This window comes from Trachymyrmex cornetzi, unplaced genomic scaffold (assembly GCF_001594075.2).
Source record: "Trachymyrmex cornetzi isolate Tcor2-1 unplaced genomic scaffold, Tcor1.1 scaffold16, whole genome shotgun sequence".
NCBI classification, from domain to species: Eukaryota; Metazoa; Arthropoda; class Insecta; order Hymenoptera; family Formicidae; genus Trachymyrmex; species Trachymyrmex cornetzi.
In genome coordinates this window covers 3576836-3597203 of record NW_017296201.1, presented here as the reverse complement: position 1 = coordinate 3597203, position 20368 = coordinate 3576836, and the positions used below count along the sequence as shown (strand labels likewise).

The following is a 20368-nucleotide window of genomic DNA, read 5'->3' as shown; positions in this document are numbered from 1 at the left end:
GGAAGCGTTGAATAGATACGAACGCGGTGCATTTTCAAGCGCGCACTCTCTCTTATTGTGCACAACACTGCGATTGTGCACGGGTCAAGGCGTCGTCTTGTCTGAGAAATGGTTTCTCGATAGTTTGCTTGAGAATTTAAATCTCCCCTCGTGTTGATAACATCGAATTTATTCTTCTGATTACATTAATTTGTTTCGTCTGTACATTAAATTCCATCTGTATTTTTTTAGTTTTCATCTTCAATCTGAAAATAGTCACGTCGGGTATTTTTACATCCCTGCGACAAAAAAAATGTGAATTATTGTAAAATATCGTTTTGTATGGACATTGTTTATATATATATATTTTTTTAAATAACTATTTTTTAATAACTATTTTTTACAAACCCTTGAATATGCATTTCCATCGAAAATCCGCAATATAAAAAGGTATTATTAATTAAAACCTTTTCTTTTTCTAAAAATAGAGTGTTATAATAAGCTTTGTTTGATTTCAGAAAATTGTGATTAAATCCATGTTTATAATGTTCTTAAATATTAATAAATTGGAAAACAATCAATAATATACAATATGTTGTTAATAATAGTGACTTTACTCGAAGTGTAAAAACATTCCAAGTTGATTGTGTAAGTATAAAAACAAAAATCAGGTAACTATTCCCGGGTTAATAATGACATTAATGACATATATTTCTCTCTTTTTTTCTTTCTTTCTCGTATTACTGTAGACAGTTCTGTTCCTTTATTAACATTTCTCGCGAAATGATGTAATTCTGACATTGTTATAAATTCTAAATTTATTTGATTAATTAATCGCATAATCGCATAAGAGTTATATATCGATTCGCAGTTACACGATAATAAATCCATCACATTTATCATTTCTAATTGCTAGTCGGCTACATATCGCATCCGCGGGATTTGTATGCGGCGATGAGATCTCGGTCGATTAATCTCAGATGGTTTGCACCACATATACATACGTTATAATGAAAAATCATGAACTTTACACTCTGGCTGAACTTTCTACACATTTATCAACATTCCTCAATCACATATTTTCTCGTAAAGTATTGGGCACCCGCACTTTACTGTTATCAGACCCGGCAACTATCCGGCCGGTTTAACAAGACGTACCGGTCATGCAACGCCGCAGGACTTGCTGTTATACAGCGAATAAACGTGGTACGTTACGGCTGTCAAAAGGAATGTAACAACGAATAAATTATGGCGCTCATTACGGACGGGTTACGAACAAAGCAGGGCCATGTCAGTAACCTCCACGTCCTCACCGTAATTCAATTCCGCACGTCGATAGGCCTATACATTGTCGAAGGTTACACGCTACCGCTCGTCGACCGTTACGTAAAAAATAAATGATCGATTTCCACCGGCGCGGACATCAACGATTTACAATGCGTCTTTTTATCGCAGTGTATCGCTTGTGATTATCTCTCCGTGTAAAAATAATGCTCTATTTATAGAATTTTTATGTAAAAAAATTCTGGCGAATGTGAAAAATAAAAATTCAAAGATTATTAGCATGCGAATTTTATAGCTTTTAATATGTAAGAATTAACAATAATTTTTTAATTTTTCAATTCAATCCGAATCATAAAACCATTTCCTTGAAATTATTTAGAATTCTCGAGCAAAACTTTCGAAATTGAAAGCTTTAAGAATTAGGTCGTATCTAAGTATATTATAATCTCTATATGAATTATTGCAGAATCTTTATCATTGAGAATTATGCATGTAAACATTTGAAATAGAAGCAGCACATATTTTAGATTTACGCAGCCTATGCGCCTGCAGCATATCCTAAGGCTATCATAAAGAATCCATGCAGCCCTTATAATCGTTATGCCATGTTTCGCACTTTAACGAGCGTCAGAAACGGTCGGTCTTCTATTAGATAAGATGTTGCTCTGCTTGGTTGTTTGAAGCACAGAAATTCATGCAGGATGATCCCGAAGGTGCAATTAGTCGGAGCTGTTCCTATTGGCCTTCAAGCGAAACTTGTTAAATCCACCTGTACGATCCTTAAAGAATGCTTCAGGCAGATTATTCATCTCGAAAGGGATGAAAACCTCAAAATCTGGGATCAATCTTGCAACGTCGAGATTTAAACGTTTATCGGAAGTTTAGCAAAAAAATGTTCAGACGACACCGCGTTTCTGCATCTCAAGAAACTTTAACTAAAAGTTGGCAAATCGATGTGACAAATTTTTGTATAGAATAAATATAAAAATATAATTTATTTAGCATTTTCATGAATTACACAATGTTAGAGATCTTCAAATCATTAATTTATATTTTGCACAAAATGCAAGTATTAAGAAGATATCAAGACATATTCATTTTACTAATTTTATCATATCTATATAGTTATCGCTTTATATTTATATGTATATCTTAAATATCATGTTTAAGAAATTTACGACATGAGATGATATGTGAGCTATATAACTTAGTTTACTCCTGTTTCGGTAGAGAATATCAAATAAGAGCAGTGGTGCGTGTATTTGCGTAGAAAATGGCAGGAAGATGCGGCACAATTGCAAGGCTCCTTTCAGTTTGAGAAATCGATTTTACGAACACAAAAGACACTCTTGCGAAGAAGGAACTTTGTTATCGATTGGATGGAACCACCTACTTTCTCTCGCTCGGCACACAATCCCCGTCGCCATATGACACGATCAAGAAGCCACTACATCAGCATTTTTTCTCAGAATTTAAGACAAATGCTGTACGCCATATAGATCCGTGCTTTATCAGGCCTTTACGCGAAAGACTCCCTGCAAGAGTTACTATCGCGATATCTATACTCGTATAAAGTTCCGTTATAGGATTCACGCTCGAGATAGAATTTCAGATACAATTTACAGCATCGTAACTTGAAAAATAACAGTTCAATATAATTGTCTGCGCAAATGTGACAAGAAAATTTTTAACACCGTCGTAACGCATATCAATTTCAAATAAACTCGATCCTGATATTTAATTTATTCACTTAAATTATTAAGCAACAAGTATTTAGTAGGAGACAAGTTTTACGTAACAAGTTTTAACGTATAATACCCCCACCTTCTTTCACTCCCTACGTTAAGTGCTTCATATTTTTCTTCACATAGTACCGCGCAAAATGCTGAGAAGAAACGAGAGAAGGGAAAATAGATGAGAACGGCAAGTAGGGTGACGGAGGAAAGGGTTTTGAAATATGTGGAGCGTAAAGAGGCCGACAAATTTCAACGTCTATTCCCAATCGGGTCGTCACAGTCGCGCGATCGTCGTTATCAAATTATATTACTTGTTATAATAAACTTTAGCATATGTTATAATAAACTTGTGTTTCATAATGACACAGTATTAAGACCTTGCTTGGCTTGTAGTCCTATACTTATTATTAATTTTATATTACTTGATTAACTCACTGATAATATGATATAATTATCTCTATCAAAGTGAAAGAAGAACTAAAGAGTCTAAACATTTTCAGTATATTTGTAAGATTACGAAAATATCTAAAATTCGTTCATTTATGATAATATAAATCTCGTCTAAAATAAAAAAATATACAGAGCGTTATATCAATTTATCTAAATTACGCTAAACTTTCTTACTTGAAATGTTTAATGAACGAAAGTTTCGCATCGGCAAGAAAAACCGAGGTTACGGTACGCAAGTACCTTTAATGAAAATTGTTACAATAATTGCACGTAATAAAAGTAAATGATTATATTATTTCGTTGTACGATTTGCAAGTAAGGAGAGAGATTCTCGTTAAACGCTCCTGTGCGTGGACGTTGTTGGTTATGCTCCCCCATGCGATAAGTATATTCAGACCCTCGTGCTAATGCAATTCCACGAGCTGTGATCGAATTAGTTTCTGGACGAGGCGATCCAAGGTTAATAATGACCAAGTACGGGATGTATAACGTGACATCGATTAAATCGTGCGACCCAATTTGCGCTAAAAATATCTGCTCGACACACAGGTAGATCTTCAAATGGCAAAATTGCGTCGTGGGCGAGAATACATACATGGAAGAAAATTTGTAATTAATATAATGTGCAGCCATTTATACATAAAAGTAATAATGATACATGACACACCTAATGGAAATTTTAATTTTAATATAATTTTTCCGTTTCCGTCTAAATTAGAGAGACATTTGATAGAGATAATTAATTCAAAAAGCAGAATGGAGAATCAATCTTTTAAAATTATGATAAAATATGCAGGAAGTTTCTTCAATCGACTATCTTTCAGAAAGCCAGTTGCGGCCAATGAGAGTTTTCCTACGTTTGTGAGTACAAAAGGGCAGAGATTTCGGTTTGAAGTAACGTCGATTGTGCACACAAGCATAAGCAGGTTGTGCAGCAGGTATCTGGGAATCCTGTCCGGAGAGAGAAAAGGGCGAGGTCTTTCGAGCGTGAGTACGCGAGCACCGGAGCGCGTCGTTAACACACGTTCGCACGAGGAAGAACACGGTCCAGCAGCTTTTTGTGTATTATGCTGCGTTTTAAAGATTCACCGTTAAACTTCAAAAAAGGAGAGAAAGAAACGCAGTGAAGTATACGGCAACCCTCAAAGATTTCACGCTTGCTGAAATACACTAATTAGAAGACGCTTTCTCGTCGCATTTCATCGCGCGTATAAAGATACGAGATGGAAATTATGCGCGGTCTGTTCATTCGCTGACTTCTGACACCAACAAAATAATGTGTACAACGTTAACTCGTTTCCATGCATGCTACAAATTATAATCAATTTTCTATACACGATAAAGAACAATTTTGCTGAAGTATCTAAAAATTTAGCTAGACGTAGGTTTATGAATAATTTTGTTGGCTTAAATGTAGGAAGTTCAAACATGATGCAGAAAGAAATGGTGTAAAAAATTTTAACAACCAGACATTTTAACAACCAGTTGGAGCGTTCTACGTAATTATTTTGATGGTCTAACAAAATTATTTTCAAATCTATAGCTAAATTTTTAGATACTTCTGCAAAACCATCTTTTCTGTGAAAAAAAAAGTATCTCGTTTTGAAATCTTATCACACAGAAGAAAGATTCTATTCTTAAATCATAATATATTCATATATAAGCAAAAATATTATAATCTTGCTTCAAAGATATCAATCTTGATTTGATTAAATTTGTTTTGATGCAAGTATTACTTTGCACTTAATTCAAGGCTTGCTCAATTAAAAATCAAAAATTCAAGACTAGAATTTTTAAAGCAAAATTACAATATTTTTGCTTATATGTATACGAGTATATTATGGTTGATTTAAGAATAGTCTTTTTTTCTGTGCATATGGATTTTTTTTTAGTTTTATTTCCTATAATTTTTCTACAAAAAGAACGGCTTTGCTGAGTATTTAAAAATTTAGCTAAATATAGATTTGAAAATAATTGTATTAGATAAAATAATTATGTAGAACGTTCCAGTTAGTTACTAGAACATCAAAATTTTTGCAGCATTGCTTATCATAATTGAGTTTCTCACATAATTATTTTAATAATTTAACAAAATAATTTTCAGGTCTATATATTTAGCTAAATTTTTATATACTTCTAAATTGTTCTTTTTGTGTAAATCAAATGCTTTTTTGCTAACCTTTGATCTTAACCTTACTATGGATGATTCTTCAAACAACATATCAGTTTATTTATAAAAATTTGTCATTCCGGTTTGATAATCTTTCGTAGGTGGTTCGATAAGGATAAAAGAAAAATTTTATTAACGCGAGCTCGCGAATAAGATCAAATGTAGAATCGTCGAAGGCGTTACGAAAACAGAGATCCATACTCATCGCATACGAGAGCGACGCACACAGGTTTACAGGATGTCGCCCGCAGCGAAGCGTGTCCGTGACTGACTCGCACTGATAGATGCGTGCGAGAGAACTCCATGTTTAGCGTTTCTTAAGGTCAGCGGATCTAACATTCGCGTACCTATACACACTTCAAATATACTTTTATTTATACGTTAATGCGAGTAAGAAGTGTGCAGCGATCTTGGGAATTCAAGCATGTCGCGTGGGTTTTGATGATTACGGTAGTTTAGATGTCTGAACTACCATCATCGATATAGCACACGAATAATCATGTGGAAAGGACGATTTTGCTTAAGTATTTAAAAATTTACTACGTACATGGGAAACGCCTATTATACGGTCAAAGTCAGAAGTATACGTGTCGATTACTTTCGGATTGTAATACGATTAAACTGAAATACAAATAACAATAATCCCCCTAAATTAGACCATTTATTTGATGCTACTAGCATCTTAAAAACCTGTAAAGAACTTATTATGAAAAATATTACCTCAGCTGGAATTAAATACACATTATTGCAGTGCCTAACTTTGACCGTAATAGACGCTTCTCGTATATTATATCTATTTACTCAGCGAACAAGATAATATTTGTCGTCATTTTGACGTTAAAAATAACAATAAAAAATGTTTTGTTTGCTGGATAATTAATTTATTCATATAAGTCGCCCTGTTTTCAATCTTAATATTGTTTAAAAATTTAGTTAAATACAAATCTGGAAATAATTTTGTTGTATCATTAAAATAATTATACAGGATATGCTCAAACTGGTTGTTAGAATGTCCAAACTTTTTACAGCACTGTTAAGCATACTTGAGATTTCTACGTAATTATTTTGATGATCAAATAAAAATACTTTCAGATCTGTATCTATATAATGAAAAAAATTATGATTGAAAATAAACGAATCAGAATTTTCTGGTTAAATTTATTAGAATTCTAGTTGAAATAACCGGAATTCTGATTGATACAACATTTCTACTAGAATTCTTATTATGTAATAGCAAAACCTACTAGAATTCTTATTTTCACCAGAATAATTGTATCAGAATTTTAATTATCTCAACTAGAATTCTAGTAGATTTAACCCGAAAATTTTGATTTGTGCATTTTCCACCAGAATTACTATTAATCCAGTCAGACTATTTTTCTCAATGTGGTTAAACTTTTAAATACTTCACCATAATATTTGTTCATTCTTCGCATACAGAAGCGATGATCAGCGACGTATCGTGAGTTTTCCATCGTTAATTCAAGGAGCGGCCTGATAAGCGACACGAGTGCTACCTCGCAGTGACCTTCGGGAGCGTTCAGCAACGCACTTCAATCCTCTCGAAGCTGCGATACGCGCTAACGAGTTGCACGTAACACACATCTTAACCGATCGCGTCAAGTGCGTTCATAATTTTCCATCCATATCGAGCGCCGAGCGACTCGAACTTGGCGCTGCTTCAAGACTAATAGTCTTGAATAAGGCATCGATTGAGTCCCAAGAGAGAAGAATAGTTCTAGTTTGGGCCAATTAGTTCTGAAGTTTCGAGTTGGGATCTCCCTTGCCGAGACTTTGGAGGAGATAAACACGATCGATTTGAGATCTTAGCTTCGAAACGGATGTGGGATTCGAGTCGCGATATTTCCACCCGGAATCGGCCTGGCGGATGCCGCGTTGGAATTAGAATCGGAAATGCGCACGCGAAAACGGATGTTCCTTCATCGGCCTCTCAGATTTCACGTAGGTTGGCCCCATAGTTCCATGCTGAAAATAAGCGCGTGCCGAATCGAGTCTGCACCAGTAAACTTCCTCCTACCGAGTATTTATTGATGTCTTGTAAAGGAATTCTCGGATTTTCTAATTGATTGCCAACATTTTGCATTGTTAAAAGAAAATAATCAAATGAAACAATGTTTTCGGAAACGGACAATTTCAATTTAAAGGTTAAATTCCAAAAGCTTCCCTGAGTACCGCGACACTCTCTAAAATATTTAGAGTAAATCTCATTCTAAAAAGTGAAATCTCACTCCTAAAGATTGAAAATTAAGCCGCTCTTTTTCAAGACTGACATATTTTTCGCTCTTTATATCGAGTGAGATTCTACTCCAAAGAATTTAGAGACTAAAATTCCACGAAAATCCTCGATTTTCAAGGGTAAAAAAGAAATTCCCTAAAAATGACAAGTTATCCAGATTTTGCCAGGTAGCGAACACCTGTCCTACCTTGGCGACACATGGTTGGGTGTCGAACGGAATGTTTCTTTCCGATCTCACCACTAGCACGCACAACACGATCACCGTAGCCTCACGTTGCGACACGCAACGCTTCGGAAAAGCGACTGGGAGGAAAACCTGATGCTATCCACGGCGAGCACGTTCCCGGATACGTGGTTTATAAATAAACACGACTACGCGCTCCACGTCGGACGTAGTGCGATCCACGCGACACGACGGTCGGACATGAACTGACGTTCCGAAGAAGGCCTGCGACGCGCTCTCCGCAGCTCTCGCGGCGATGAATGATCGTGTGAGAAAGAATACCTGTTATTACGCGACACGCCAAAGTAACAGGCTGACGAGGAATCCTCCGTTAAACCCTCCCGCCGCCGCCGGGAAGGGATAATCGAATTACTTCTTCCATCGTAACTTTATCTCGAAAAGATTATACTCGTCGTTCCGCGTATTTTTTACAGTTTAGTCGAGCGTCACAGATTTAATTTTTCTCCGTTATTACTTTATGTATTATATAATTTTGTTACATATATCGTGTACATAATTTCTTTCTAAGAAAATGGAAGATTAAGAGTTCTGATTAATCGTGGAGCAAAAAATTAGCGAGTGCTATTTAAATGGTACACTAATGAAACAATTTGCATTTAAAAGAAAAGTTAGATCAATTATACATAATGTTACTATGTAAAGTGAATATAAAAAGTGCTAATTATTGCAGATCCGTAACACATACATTTATAGTAGTTAATAACGCATCCGGCAATATAATAAAATTATCTCGATATTATTTTAGATAAATTAAACTATACTATAATATTACAATAAAATGAACATTATAAATGAATTGCAAGTACGCGTTATCAAATGAAAATAATCAATCGTGAAACAATAAAAATAATATCTTCAGCATATTTCTTGAGAGAGAGAACGAGATAAGTTATTTTATTTTTGTTATCCATAAACCATTTACTAATCGATTACGATTGAAGTCAGCTCGAAGTCAATGAGCTATTTATATTAATGATTTCGTTTCATCTCAACAAACAGATAGGAATGACAAATCAAATGCGCTTCTTCGAATACGAAGACGGCTGCTGTCGAAGGCCAACGTAGTAAAACGAAGACCAGGCTTACGTAAGGATTCACTCGTCGCAAAAGCTTATTTACATATAGTGCTAATTATGCCTCCGTTCAGGTGTGCTGCCGTTGAAGGTGCATATACTGTATAAATATATATACCCATAGAATTACAACTCTGGTCAAGGCTGGTAATAGTGGAGGATGTCTCATGTTAGAAGACTGCAAATAGAAAATATTTCTAAGTCTTGTTTACCTTGTTTATTTAATAGGAAGGTTTCGTTAAACTCTACTGCAAGTGCTAGAAAGTAGAAATTGCAAATATTTATGGAACAACTATGGGCATTTAACATTTTAATATAAACAATATAATTTAAATTATTCAATTGTCAATATTTATGGAATAATTATGGGCATTTAACAATATTTTCAAATTACTTAAATCCAACATAAATAATACAATTTAAATTATTCGATTGTCAATATTTATGGAGCAACTTTAGGTATTTAACACAATACTTTCAAATTACTTAAACTCAACACAAATAATATAATGTTCATCTCTCGCATTCATTTTTATGATGTTACTTTTAGGGATGGAAAGGGGAAGAATGTGTTGTAATAATAATACTTCCAGATATATGTAAAAAGAGAAAGAGCGAAAGGGCCAGAAGAGGATAATGAACCCGGCTGGTTAATGGAGGTAACAAGCACGGCACGGTAATATGACTTAATTGTACATTCCAATTAATGTTTTTGTGCGAATCCCGTCTTACTTGCTGCAAAACTACTGGCATTCATCAGACTGTAACCAAGGTCAGTACTTGCATGTATTATTTAACGGTAATTTGAACCCGCGACACGCTCAAGAATGCAATGAAAATGAGAGTGAGCATTTCTAATAGCCTCTATTGTTTCAATTTTCAACTTTAAATTTCTTGCAGTCTCTTTACTTGATACTTATATTTTATAGAAGAAACTTTTACTTAAATCCACCATTCGAATAATTTCGTTTCGATTTTGTGCTGATCTTTTCAGATTCATTTTTTTCCAACATGATAGAACATAAATCATCTTAAATAATAAATGCGTTATTTTTTCCGCTTTTCCAGAGGAAAGAAATTATTTATGTCACAGATAAATATTTCTGTCCGACGTGTGCGTTACATTCCGAGCATTTTATGGCTTTGTAAACGCAATATTCGCATAAATATGCTTGATTCACGAAATATTCCGTTAATAAATATTTTAACACAATAACTTTCATATTTTCTATTAGATTGAAATCTCATGCATACAATTTTATCCTTCTATAAATAATTTAATCGACTGTGCTACGTATGTTTATCAGTACATCTTAATCACATACTTATAATTATGAATGTTGTAATTACGTAAGCATATATAATGCAACATCATGTGTCAATATCTTTCTTCCTTTTTCTTCTATAATTATTTCTTCTGCATTTATATCATAAAAAATATTTTATACATCTAATTCTACAGCAAAATTCAAAAGTAATTATTTCCTCACATTAAAATTTATTTATAATTTATTAATTTAATAAATAAAACATAGTTTTCTATAAAATTTAGTAAATAAAACAAATTTTCTCTTGTAATAATTTGTTATATTATTGTTTTAATAAGATTATCGTTCCAGATTGTCTCTGATTTGTTTCATCCAATTTATAGTTTTCCTAACGTTAAGCTGAGGAATCTCGTGTAGACTATATATAATAAAAGTTGTAGGATTCTCTTAGGACACATTTGTGTCACATTCTAGCCATGTTCATGGTTTAGAGATTCACTAGAAATAGCAAAACAGCAGTTCAAAAGCGCGCCACATGTTTCTTGTCTCTATTGATTAGGCTACCAATCGGAGGGGTATAAAGAGATTAGCTTCCTTGTCGAGCAAGTCGCTATGGTTCAAGAGGCCGTATGTGTCCGATCCTATTATAAATTTACCGGTGATTACACTGCACGGAAGTGCGTCGACTTTTAGCATCGCGAAATAACACAAATGTCGGTGAAGCTTAACCGAAAGTATTACAATCGATATTTTTGGATATCGAGAATATTATTGCACTCTTGAATTTTATACGCAAAACGTTAGAATATCGGAGTTTAGATAACCTTGAATGGAAATTTAATTGTTCAGCGAGACGTTAAATTAGAATTATAATTCCTTGAAACAAGTATCATATCTTCTTACGAGGACATCCAAATTTGAAATATCGTGCGATTTTGTGAAAGAGCAACGACGGCGATTAATGTTTGCTCCGCTTATGACGTTGATGATGTATTATTCAGCCTCGGCTTTATTATTTTGCGGAAATGCCATAACGCTACACTGATTGGCCATTCAGGAACTTTAGAACGTCGCGCACCAACTCCTCTTAGCTTGAGTGTCCCGTAATGCTCATACAGATAATGCATGCAAACTCAGTCTGATCAGCTTAATGAGGATGTACCCCGGTCTGAATGGCAAGTGCAAATTACGCGCGCGTGGTCCCGGGGCAAATACCTATATTAAAGGTGTTACTTCTACTTGGCCAGTGGAAGTAACGTATTATGTAAGACGGAAATATCGAACGATGTAAACTTGCCGACAACTGTCTCTCAGTATTATTACAATTCTCTTCTCAAGCGTAACACGTTTCTCATTATATAACATTTCTTTTAGCTCATTTTACGAAATATCCTCTTGATATATGTAGTTTCCATCTTTTTAAATTTCTCGCAATATTTGTTATTTACACTGAGAGAAAAGTGTACTAAATTTTAGTAAATATCTGTTTGAATACTACCAGCTGAATATTTAAATGTAAACATACGTTCATTTGATAAATCAAGAACCGTTAATTTGATTTATATATAATATAACTGTTAATTTTTTTATTTAGCAAATATTTTGCGTAAATAAATCATATTAGTACTATTCAAATAATTATTTATTAAAATTAAGTAGGTACATTTTTCTCTCAGTGTAGATGTTAAATAAAAAGAAAGCAGGAACTATATATATCGTATAGTACACTCTAAATTTCTTGCAGTGAAATCTCACTCTAAGAAAGTGAAAATACAACCATCCTTCACTTTCTGAAAAAGAGTAATAATTTTCACTCTAAAAAGAGTAAAAATTGTCTCTCTCTTTTTCAAGAAGTGAAATATTTTTACTTGTTTTCAAGGGTGGTTGTATTTTCACTTTCTTGGAGTGAGATTTCACTGCAAAAAATTTAGAGTGTAATTTAAAGAGTATTAAAAATACGAAAATTACGACCTCTCGATCCATTTACTATGTCAGTGCTACTACAATTTCTCCGAACCTGATCCGAATAAAGGTAATTAACGTGTCATTGGATACGTTCGATAGTCATCAACTGCCGAGATTAAGGCAAGCTATAACTCCAATAAGAGTGCGGTTCTATCCAGCAGCGGTAGTGCGCAATGGAAGTGTCGATCGTTTTCAAAATTACGGTGCTCGACGTTCCGGCGTTTTTCCTCTCTTGCTCGCTCGTTTTCCGTTTCTCGTGTAGAGCGCCACGCCGCACGCGCATTGCACAATTAATTGCAATCAGCGTAGCGTTTCTCGTTACTCTCTTGACGCTCGTCCGGGAAGAACCCGGGTATAATAGCGTTTCTCGCGGCGAGGTGGAACTTGAAGAACTCATCGTTCCAGCTTCGTATTTATAGTTTCTCAAAGGCATGAGAAGTTGAAAGAAACTACTTCAGTAACTTCCACGGAAAAGCTATAAATAAATCCATTAGATTTGAATTAATGAAAAATATTTTTGCGCAAATGTCCAAAAATAACAAAGATTAATATGTACTATGCAAAGATAAATATTAGGTAACGTGCGTGAAGGTAAAAAATACATCATTGCAAATTCATATGTGTAAAAATTGATTACAATATATATGTGTGTGTGTGTGTGTGTGTGATTGCAGGTTTCCGTGTAAAAATAATACACTACTCTCTCTCTCTCTCTCTGCATACAAAAATCGATTTACACATTTAAAAGTAATCTTACACATATGCTATTAAAAATACCATGAAATTTAATATACTTCCAAATTACACAAGTTGAATTTAATTTTATAACATTGCACTAAATTTAATTACATTACATTAAATTTAACGTATTTGTAACAGAAAAGTATATTTGTGGCATGTAACCTAAAATTTAATGTACTTTTCATAAAATTTTATGAAATTTAATGTACTTTCCATAAAATTTTATATCGTTTTGCATGAAATTTAATGTACACATTCATTACGTTTAAGATTACAACTTGGTTTTTAGTTAAACCTGTTAAACTATTCATTATTTCTCAGTTATTATAATCACAAACTTCCTTTACTTTATGTTACTTAAATTCATAATGAAATTTCTAACAGTGCATATCGTAATCACTTTTTATATACTTGGATTTGCAGTGATGTTGCATTAAAAGATTATGCGAAGCAAACAACTAACCATGAAATGATTACAAACAAATATATGAGATAGAAGTAAGAGATAGTAATTGTAAGCGACATATTTCTCACATTTGTCGTTAAGGAGAGGTTCAGCAAGCACATGTAATATTATCACACAGAACGAGGCCAAGGATTTTTAAAACGTAAAGATAACTCGGATGCAACACTGATAATGTTACAAGTATTATGTTTCCAAGTTTTTTCAATAAAATCGTTGAATTTTACGAAAGTAATTGTTAAATAAATAAAGAAAGAATCCATAAATGCATTAACTACACGACTGTAATTAACTTTCATTTACACGTATATTTCTTTAAAAAAAGATTTCGATACGTAATTTTACTTTGCATTTGAATGCGGACGAATTTGCTTTCCGGGTTTTGTGAATCATTTATTACGAAATCATGAATTTATTTCACGGCGGGTGCAGTTGTGTTTACTTGATTGCGATTACTGTATGTACTTAGTTACGTGCGCGAATCTGTTTCGCTCAGCTTGCTTACTCGTATTGCAACAAAAACAATTTATGAGAGATCGCATAACACGGCCGCTAAATGAGTTGTCCAGTCAGAGTTACGTTAGTTACGTAGGTAAGTTTCATGCGATTCTAAATGAGAATTGTGAAGAACTGCCAAGAATTAAATTCATTAGACGTCCTTGCAGACAATTAAGTAATCGTTATTAATAGAGGAAAGTGAAGTTTCTCGCTGAAAGTTGAGTATCTTTTTGTAGAGGCTTCCTGGAAATGGAATTTATATTTTCACGAAAACATTTGACTAGAATCGTTTTAATTAATTAAAATTTTCCAAACGTTTTGCACCTGCAAACGAGCGCATTATGCGTAATCTCGCCAGAAAATCATAAAACGAATCGTTAAATCGCCTCGCGGCGAATTATTACCGGCCTTGAAGATATCTATCGTCATGCAACAAAGGTGTCAGATTGTGAGGATATTTGCAGTGAGGCCGTTCGATCGACGACAGCTAGTCAAGACACAATGAAGGACTTCACGGAGGGCACAAGCGTCTGTCTCACCGTAACGGGAAGTCGCTCGAATTCATTTCGTGGGAACTGCAGAAAGAGAGTCGTTATTTGTTTCGCGTACACCGGATACCATCAGAGTCTAGAAAATGGTGCAATTACGTAAGGCAGTTAAATTTTTCGATTGCGAAATCAGGAGATATCGTGGATTTTCCATGATGTAGAGCACATTGTTTACATAGAGGAGACGCAAGTTACGACGACAAATTGTGCCAATTGTACTTCCGTAAAGCACAGCAGACGAAATTATCATTAAAAAAATTTCTGTCTATCTTATGGCAAGATGTGTGTGTTGCTATAGTTTTACGGATTTCTTAGCAATTTATAATTTTCTCTATCGGAAACAGGATATTCGAATATCTTACGACTGCAGTATTGTGTAAACAGATAATCTTACAATTGTAACAAATAGTACCAATTATAGTAAAAAGTGACTTATATTTTATTCTTTTGTGAAAAGAAGAGCTTGACTTCGTGAGTAACTTGTTGTAAAGCAGGTGGCAGAAAAACTTGAACGTAGAATGTCATTGCATGTGTAGAGTATATGCGCGGTTGCATGACTCATAACGAATTATGCAAAAGACGTTTTGTCATTCGCTAGTTATTCGCTTATAATAATAATATTCGCGATAAGGCCAATGCCGAGAACATTATATATATGGACATAAATATCGGTAATTGGTGAAAAACCGATAAATTATCGTCGTGTTGTTATTCCTCTTACACAATTTCGCGTGCAAATATTTATCCAGTTTTTACGTACAGAAATAAAAGACGTAGAATTTTTTATCTGTTAGCTCTTAAGTAAGCCTTTCCACGTGAAAAATGTCAAACAGAAGTGGTTACAAGGAAACGTAGTTTGAGACGGAAAACAAAAAAACTGATATAGTGGCATGTGTTGTACACACACACACTGATTGATATGGATGTCCGTACAGGTGGCACTTAAGACCCGGTCGTTACTGGAGAACTGATCGATTACGAAAAGCAGGTTGAGAGACCTAAATAAGTAGACAGTGATATCTAGGCTCGATGGTTGCCAAGTTCGATCGCACGATGGATAGTGCTCGACATAATCGACGGTTGAAGTGTTCGGGTTGTTGACCACAGGTGATTCTTCGATACAAAAGCGACAAGGACGATTCTATAGACTGATGAACCAATGTATTTGTATGCAGACAATAAAGGAATCCTTATTTATCGTAAGCGTGAATGCTTCGAAATTGTCCGAATTTTTCGGAAGCAGAAAGTTTATCGCGACAATATTTTTAGAGATCATATCTTGTAATAGAGGTACTCTCGAATTGACACAATCATTTTTCATCTATGGAACAGAGATCTACCGATAATCTGCGTATCGCAGATGACAGACAGATAAGCATAGCGCGACTCAAAATAAAAATATTACACAAGTATTATATATAAGAATCTCAGTGATTCTTCAAATACGATTAAAACATAACGCATTTCTAAGAACATCCTTCTATTTATAAAAGGAGTGAATAATAACTCTTTCTCATGGAGATGTAAATAAAGACCTAGATGAATTGCAGTTACATAATGCACCAATGAACAAAGTCACAATGCGCTCAGCGTATCTTTCTTTTAAACAAAAGAAGATACGAGACTTTGATCCTTCTTTTGATCTAAAGAAAGATATCGATATTATCAAAGTCCAAATTGTCAATAAAAGGATCAAGTAGTCGAAAGCGTGACGCCATCGTCGTCTGGCGTCTTAATTGTATTAATAAACGGTTCAGACGAAGCCGTTTGAATACCATTGGGCCGGAGTCAACTCGGGCATTATCTTCATCACGTCTCGCACGAGATCCCTTCGGAGGAGCAGCAGCTATTGCGAGTTCGTCCGGCTTCACCCACGATTTTTCTCCGACCGACATTCTGCCGAGAATAGCAGCGGGCATTGCACGACGACACGACGGCTCTTCTCGATTCGGTTGATGACGCAAGTAACAACGCACATCACATCGATGTTTTTACGTTGTGTTTGCAACGTCGTGTTGCAAGTCCTTTCTCGCAATTTATACTAATGGACGATTCAACTTATTTTTAATAAATGCAATCATATTTGTATTCCTTCCGTCTGCAATCTGAGTCTTTTTCGTCCAGTTTTTTTACTGTCCTAGGCTTCAAAAAAAATTTGGAGTTACTTTTCTATTATATTACCAAATAGATTTCTAACTCATATGTTAAAATCTTTATTATACAAAAATATTCAATTTACTTTTATTATCGGATGTTTACAACGCGTTGAGTAATAAATGCAAATTTGCGTGAAAATAAAAAGCTAACGTAGTCAAATATGTAAATTTCGCAAATTGATCAAAGTGCAATTAGAAAATTACGGTTCATCAAGACTGTCCGTGTTGCACTTTGATCTCATTGCGCCATGTTCAGAAGAGAGAAGTGGTTCATCGATTTGAGATTGGAATCCCGAAATCGAGGTCGACTTTGGCTGATACTTTTGCTAACAGTTAATATATGTATAGTTATGCTGCTTGCATTGATGCACCACGATGGTATTTCCAACTGGGACACTATCGTAAATTTGGGCGGATATTACATATCTGCGATCGTGAAGATTATTATCAGCGAGCACTCAAATATATGATAAGAAATACGAGGAAGATGTGGAACGTAAAACGTTTCTCTCATAATGTAACTAGCAGATGTATGTAATTTTGCGATCGTATATGTAGTTAGTTTTGCGGTAACAAGCTAATCAATTGATTAAATGGGTAACGTGGTACACAGGTATGTGTAACACGTGTTTCTTTATGGGATATGGATCGTTTCTAGAGAACGTGGAGAAAGCGCAGCCGTATACACTACACCGCGGCAGCAGATGCATTATTTTAGCGCTGCACTTAATCGACGATGGGTTTGCGCGAGCGAGTTAAAATTATAGTCTCGATAAGTAGAATAAGCGTGCATAGCAGGAGCCTGCAGCCTAGTAGGGAGCCTGTAGTACAGTTAGCAACGAAGTGTAACAGCGTGCAATTTTGACTGCGAGGCGCGTCATTCGTCGCGTTATAACTCATTAACTTTAATGATCCGCACGATTTGTTCCTTCTCATCGTTTCACTTCCAAGGCCTGGCATTTGGGGCGAGAAAGCATACGATGGAAACATACGGAGGACATGCCACGCATTGTCAACGCACCATCTGTCGCGGCAACAAGCGCCTGATTGATCTACGTTTAATCGATATGAAAGAGAATCTATCGGCGTCAGGAGACATACACGAGATCCACGCATATCAAATCGCACTTGTCGGTTCGATTCAAATTTTTCATCTTTGTTACGCGTCGACAAATAATCAATTTTCTACTCTGTACTAAATAAAAATAGAAATAAGAAAGAAATTGAGAATTATTAATTTATTATTTATTAATTTTTATTATTATAATCTAAAGTATGCGTCTATTTTTTTTTTGAAAGGAGCAAAAGAGTAAAAAAAATTATAGATAAAAACATTCTAAGAAGCCGTCTTTACTTTATAATCTCGCAATTAATCTTATTACAGTTGTAGTCGTAAGCTCATGGATATCCTTTTTGAGATATATTTCTGTTCGGCATCAAACTAGGTATGTAGGTCAAGGTTTCTTCTATCTTTACGAGAAGCACACAGGCTTAGCGCTTTTTTTATCTTTTTTTAAAAAGGTAAGTTTGTATATGGAATTTACGAAGAGATGTTTGGAACAAAATTTGGATTCACGTATGGTTATGTGATAAATACAAGAAATATTATATTTTATTCCTCCCGCAAATTATCTAATTATTATTATGTACGATGTTTTTTTTACGAAATTCATTTTCAGGTATTGTTGAAAATGGGACTCGTCGACTTTATCTCAACTGACTAGACTATTAAAAACTTTGTTTTTGAAAGCTGGACCAATTTTTTGGAACATTTTCATTTGGAACAAAATTTGGGACTTTGTCAAATTCACGTATGGTTTACATCTATGTTTAACGGCAACGAATTTGTTAACTAATAATAAGATTTTATTCGGATCGACAAGAATTAAACACTAAGTATAAGAATATTCAAGCCTATGACGGTCAAAGCTAGATCATTTTTGCCTAAACAATTCCAAGTGAATTATCTATATCCTATATATGTACATGTATTATTCACAGTACAAATAAGTACATGTAATTTTTGTATCTTATAATTAATCAGATTTTCAAAATCTTCGTATAAATCTTATTATATGTACTATTAGCATGTTCAATTTTCTAAACACCATATACATATTTACATTTATATATATATATATACATATACACACATACACAAGATATATGTATATTCGTGCATGCACTTAAATACGCAAATATTTAATTGCAAATTGCCCAATATATTTTTTTTAAGTATTAATTAGTATTGCATTAACAGATCGTGAATATATTTGTAACACCTGTTTCTTGTAGTCTTTTAATACATAATAAAATTTATCATTTTCATTAAAACAATTGATTGATTTGAAAAAGAATTATTTATTTGAATAAATTATTTTTGTCTGTTTTCTCTTTTTCAATGGGGAATATATGTATTTAAGTCAAATATGACATTATTAGATTAAATATATTGTCCAACAAAAGTTATAAAGACAAATAAATTATAGTTTAATCACATGAACGATTCGTTTTCAGTGGCAGGATAGAGGTTATAGAAAGTATTGGATAGCAATGAAATTCGAAGAATTCAAACAAACTCCTTCACACTCAAGACCAAAATTATAAGAATTCTTCGCTTCGGATCGAAATCTTCTGGATCAATATTTGTAAAGGAAATATTTCTCTGGAAATTTAAGATATATCCTTCAAAGTTTTAGTCAGCGCTACCTGAGAAATATGTTGAAAAATATTGTAGTTGATTTAAATCAGGTTAAATAAAAGCAGGAGTTTTATAAAAATATGATTTTATGTTGTCTATCTGTTTGTATATTATATTTCATAATATAAAAATGCTTTTTTAAATATATACGTACGATTTTTCTTGATCAAATTACGCAATTTGGAAGTTCATCCTACAATACTTACAACCAACATCGAAACTCGTAAGAAAAAATCGTAAGAAAATTTTTAAATAAGCACTTTGCAGATAAAGTTTTATACCGTTTCTGTAAAAGCATTAAATTTTTTTAGAAAAAATTCTTTATCGAGTTGTAAAATGTTGAATATATATAATTTTATCAAACATAACATTTTTGTTAAGATACAAAATTGTAAAGATAATCTATTTAGAAACGGCCAAAAATATCTCAATGTACATGTTTTTAAATTACAACTCACAAAGGACGTACTTGTATACACCTATCTACACCAAAAAAGAATTTCATTTGCGTTCGACTGCACTGGGTAAAATTTATTTTTTTCAATAACAACTTAGATTGTACTGAAAAAGAATTGTTCATTCGACTAAATTCTTTTAGATAGTTTTTATTTCTTTTAATAAAAAATGTATGTCACGAGGAACATGTACAGTTTAAGTATATACATACTTCGATCAAAGAAATAAAGACTAAATTAATAATCAAATAAAAAGTTTTTTTCCAGTGAAGGTTTATATACAACCCTGTATGCATTAACTAATTTCAATTGTATGGTATAACACACAGAGATTTTTGTCGAATACAGAAAATTTGATTTTGCTGGATTTTCAAAATTTT

At 33.8% G+C, this 20368-nt stretch overlaps 1 protein-coding gene across 4 annotated transcripts in view; it reads right to left on the bottom strand.

The window, feature by feature from the left end:
• Synd (protein kinase C and casein kinase substrate in neurons protein Synd) overlaps positions 1-20368 on the bottom strand; it is a 68648-nt gene that overhangs the window by 20579 nt on the left and 27701 nt on the right. The window contains exon 1 of one of the 4 annotated variants that reach the window (XM_018504054.1): positions 8064-8293. The exons of the other annotated variants lie outside the window; for them this stretch is intronic. The gene's annotated coding sequence lies outside the window, so the exon portion shown is untranslated. Of the gene's footprint in view, positions 1-8063; positions 8294-20368 lie in introns of those variants that run through there. 4 annotated transcript variants of the gene reach the window in all.